This window comes from Falco punctatus (genome assembly GCF_963210335.1).
Source record: "Falco punctatus genome assembly, chromosome: 4".
Lineage (NCBI taxonomy): Eukaryota > Metazoa > Chordata > Aves > Falconiformes > Falconidae > Falco > Falco punctatus.
Window position 1 is genome coordinate 46,223,720 of NC_137583.1, and position 4,708 is coordinate 46,228,427.

The window sequence follows — 4,708 nt, forward strand, 5'->3', positions numbered from 1 at the left end:
CCGGAGCTCCGGCCCATCGTGGCGCGGGGGTTGTTCGGTGCCCGCGCCAGGGTCCTGCTCCCTGCCGGTTACAACTAAATCGGCACTAACAAGGTCCAGGTTTTTCCTGCCTGGCCTCTGCGGCCTGCGATGAATCACAGCTGCCGGGGCCTGGCTAAGACATGTCACCACCACCCGCCCCCACCTTCCTGCCCGAAGTTTGCCTCTTGCTACAACCTGACTGAGCCCTCCTGTTTGGCTTTCAACAGCTTAACATTTCATTTGGTTTCCATAATTAATCTGAAACCAAACCCAGTGTGCGTCAAGCCCCTGCTCCCCCCATGCTCTCCCACCCAACTGTCTGTGTCTCATGCCAGAGCTGCCGTCTCCCCCCTTCCCGTGACCCTTGTTTTTGCCAGGCTGGTGATGGCCGCAGACGCTCCGGCAGATGGATGGCGAAGGTCAGGTCTGCTGTGCCGCTGGCTCTCCCAGCCACAGCACTGGCATGCCAGAGGCACCTCCAGCCTGGAGAGGAGCTGGGCTGGGGGCAAGAAGGTTGGACAGGGACCAGCGGCCATCCCAGGCTCTTGGCACGGGAGGCTGCTGCAGGGCTGTCCCCGCACTGCTGCAATCCTGCTCAGTGCTGGGCCAGTGGCTCTGCCCTCTCTGGGCTGGCGTCTCGGCCGGCTTCAGGCAGGGGAGCTGCAGACAAGCACCTTCCTGGGATGATCCCAGCCCTTTCCCCAGCCCTGATGCCAATGGGAGATGGGGAGGGGGCAGCTGGGCCTGGGTCTGGAGGGGCTCAGCACTGCGGTGCAGCTGCTGGTGCTGCAGTGGGAGAGCAGCAGCTGCCTCGGCGCTGCCGGCAAGTCACTCCTGTGCTTGGTTGTGTGTGCACGTGTTCTCCTCTCCTAATTAATCCTTCACGGATTGGAGAGCACTTGATTCCCCTAGTGCAGTGCCAGAGGTGTAAGGTGATTAATTAGGCACAGTTTAGAAAAGTTATGTAAATCGGGTGCTGCTGGGGAGTGGCAGGGCAGGGGCCAGCCCTGCTCATGCATGCCCTGTCCCGCTCAAGTTGGCCATCACCAGCAGCATCGCTCAGTCTATGGGTTTGTGGGGGCACCAAGCAGTGTGCACAGCCCACGGTGACTGGCGGGGTGACCAGGAGGTCCTGGAGGGATCTCACAGTGGGGCAGGATGCTGCCCTGCAGAGCAGTGTGGCAACGAGATGCTGTGGGGGTCCCCCCTGCCCGTGGAACGCCCGAGGCTGCAATCCAGCCTTTGTTCATGGAGGCTTTCCTTTAAGTAATGATTAAAAGCAGCCGGGGGAAAGCCCTTGACATGAAGCTAACTCTCCAGAGCCTGAGACAGGCTGCAAATGAGATGAAAATAATCCCCCAGCCACCAGGGACTTGTGCAGGAGAGGAAAGTGGCTCCATCTCCCCAGGGCTGCTGGCAAACACGCTGCTGCGGTGGGTGTAGTGCCGGTGGGGGCTGCTGCTCTGTGCCTGGCTTCCCTCCCGTCCCCGTGCTGCGAGGTGCCAGGTCCCATCCTGATGCTGCAGGGTGCTGGGTCTCATCCATATGCTGCGGGGTGCCCGGTCCCATCCCCACGCCATAGAGGGCCAGGTCCCATCCCCATGCCATGGGGTGCCCAGTCCTGTTCCCATGCGGCAGGATGCCCATGGTCCCTGGAGCCCTCTGCCCATGGCACTGGGTAAAATGCCCATGACCTCCATGGGGATCCGGTGCCCAGACCCCCAGACCCCGGGAATGTGCACCCAGAGCTGCCCATGCCAAGCAGGGACTTGCTGGAGCCGCCTTGAGAGCATGGAGAGGAGCCTGGTTCGTTCCAGTGCTCTGCAGCAGTGTAAAAACAAAAGCAAAGAGGGTGGAGAGAGGAGAGAGCAGAGAAGTGGTTCCCAATATGGCAACAGCAAATGTAATTCTATTACCTTGATTTATTGATTGCACTTAGAGCAATTACTGGCTTTCACCCCATCACCTGCCAGGGATCAGGAGACAGCGAGGAGAAGGCAAGACAAAGGCGGCCACACGTTGCCCAGGGCACGGCTGACCTCTGGGGAGGCTCCGGTTTTGTTTGTGCCGATTGGCGTGGGGGGAGAGCTCCTGGCTGGCAGCATGGCCTCCACAGGCAGGAGCACGGAGCACGGGGCCGTTTCCACCCGGTCAAGGAGGCTCCTCGGGGAGCTGGAGCCAAGCGCGTTTGCTCTGCATGGAGCCCGTGATGCCGGCACCGCAGGGACGGAGCCCCGGCATTACGGCCACTTTGGCGCTGGAGGGGTGCAGGGCTGGGGTGGGCTGGGGAAAGGCGAGGGTCCCCAGGGTACCGGCACGGTAGAGGCCCACCATGTAGGGCCCACCATGGGGCAGGGGTGGGTTTTGGTGGTGGGCCCCCTCACCCCTCTGCGCCAAGCCAGGCTGCAGGGTTGGGGGGGGAGGGGGGGTTGGGGATCAGCATCTGCGGAAAGCCCTGGAAATGCCAGAGCAGAGAGTGAGCTTGAAAGGCAGAGGCAGCTCCAGGCTTGTTCCTCAGGTGTGCCAGGGCCATGCAGGGCAGCTGGTGTAAGCCATGCTGGAGCATCGCCCTACCACCTCGCCAGGATGGGGCTTGTACCCTCCGCCTGCGCTCGATCCGGGCACACCAGCAGGAAACCCCGGTGGCAGTCCCCAGCTCTGCCCACGTCAGCCCAGTGCCCACCTGGCACCGGGGGGATGTGACAGCCCAGCCCTGCTGAGCCCTGGTGTGAGCAGGATGCTGTGGGTCAGTGCCAGGCTCACCAGGAGCTCTGATTCCTTTGAGCTGCTGGAAAAAAAGCAGCAGCCCCAGGGCTGGAGGAAGGGTGAGTTGCTTGATTGAGGTCAGAAAGTCCCTTTAAGGTTGTTTTTTTTTTCCCCCCTGCTTGCTGCAGATACTGGCAGAGAAGCAAGAAAATGATTGTGCTTTTTACTGCCTGAGCTCTCCAGACAGATATAAACAACCAGGAGCCAGCCCTGGCTTTGGAGGCAGATGAAATCAGAGCAAACGAGACCGCTGGGCAGGGAGGCACAGGACCAGGGCAGCCCTGTTGCGCAGCGAAGCCTGGCAGAGCCTCCCACACCCCCACCTCCTTGCCAGTCCCCTGCTCTCTGCAAGCGCTTCCCAGTGACGAAGACGTGGGAAGAGCAGAAAATGTCCCCGCTGTGGGCGAGGGCAGCAGCCAGGGGCTGCTGGCCCTTTCCAGAAGCCACTCCAGCTAATTGCAAAGCATGAGCGGGGAGCAGCCTGTGCATGAGCCGCATGGCTCCCGGGGGAAGGCCGTCGCCCTCCCCTGCTCTGCTGCCCCCCCCAAGCCCCTGAACCCTGCAACACCTGTGGTGAAGGAGGGAGCCCACAGGGTGGGTGCAATCCTGGGGGGCTCTGGCTCAGCTGGGGGCCACAGCGAGTGGCTTTGGGTCAGGGCGCAGGGCAGGCGCAAGTGGCTCCATCCCCACGGGCCGTGTTTGTGGGGGCACGTGGATGGCGGGGGGGGCCCGCAGGGCCGTGCCCAGGGGGCTGTTGGCCAGCACAGGCACCCTGGGCTGTGCAAGGGAGGGTCCAACCAGCCTCGTCCCCTGCTGTCCCCAAATCCTTTTTGGGGCTTCCACTGCCACCTCCCTGCAGCTCCTATTGGTGACTTGGGGGGAGCAGCACAGCCTGGGGGGGCACACAGGGTGGCTGGGGGTTGCTGGGTGTGTGTCGGATGGTCTGAGGATGCTGGGGCAGCCAGGGGGGGCCAGGTAGCTGGTGGGTGCTGGGGAGATGCTGGGGCAGCTGGAGGGGCCCAGGCAGCCAGGGGATGCTAAGGGGCCAGAGCAGCCGGGGGATGCTGAGGCAGCTGAGGGATGCTGGGGGGATGCTGTGGTGAGAGGGGATGCTGGGATGGCCGGGGGGGGGCTGGGCAGCTGGGGGATGCTGGGGCGGTTGGGGGATGCTGAGGGGATGTGCTGCCATCCAGGAGATGCTGGGGGGATGCTGGAGTGATGCTGAGGCAGCCGGGGGGCTCAGGCAGCAAGGGGATACTGAGGTGGCTGGGGAATGCTGGGGGGGATGCTGGGGCAGCTGGGGGATGCTGGGGTGGCAGGGGGAGCCTGGGGAGCTGGGGGATGTGCTGGCAGCTGGAGGATGCTGGGGGGATGCTGGAGCAGCTGGGGGATGCTGGGGAGATGCTGGAGCAGCCAGGGGGTGCTGGGGGGACGCTGGAGCAGCTGGGGGATGCTGGGGAGATGCTGGAGCAGCCAGGGGGTGCTGGGGGGACGCTGGAGCAGCCAGGGGCACTCCAGCAGGTGGAGGATGCTGGGTGGCTGGGGGATGCTGGGGCAGCCGGGGGGATGCTGAGGGGGCGCTGGGGCAGCCGGGGATGCTGGGGTGATACTGGGGCAGCCAGGGGATGCTGGAGCGGCCGGGGGATGCTGGGGGGATGCTGGAGCAGCTAGGGGGGTCCAGCAGGTGGGGGATGCTGGGGTGGCTGGGGGATGCTGGGGCAGTGGGGGGATGCTGAGGGGACGCTGGAGCAGCCGGGGGATGCTGGGGCGACGCTGGAGCGGCCGGGGGGTTCCGGGCAGCCGGGGGATGTGCTGACGGCCGGGGGATGCTGGGGCGGCCTCGGGTCCAGAACGGCGGGGGGGTGGCCGAGGGGGGCGGGAGACGCGCTGGCGGCCGCGGGAGGGGGGCCGGGGCGGGCGG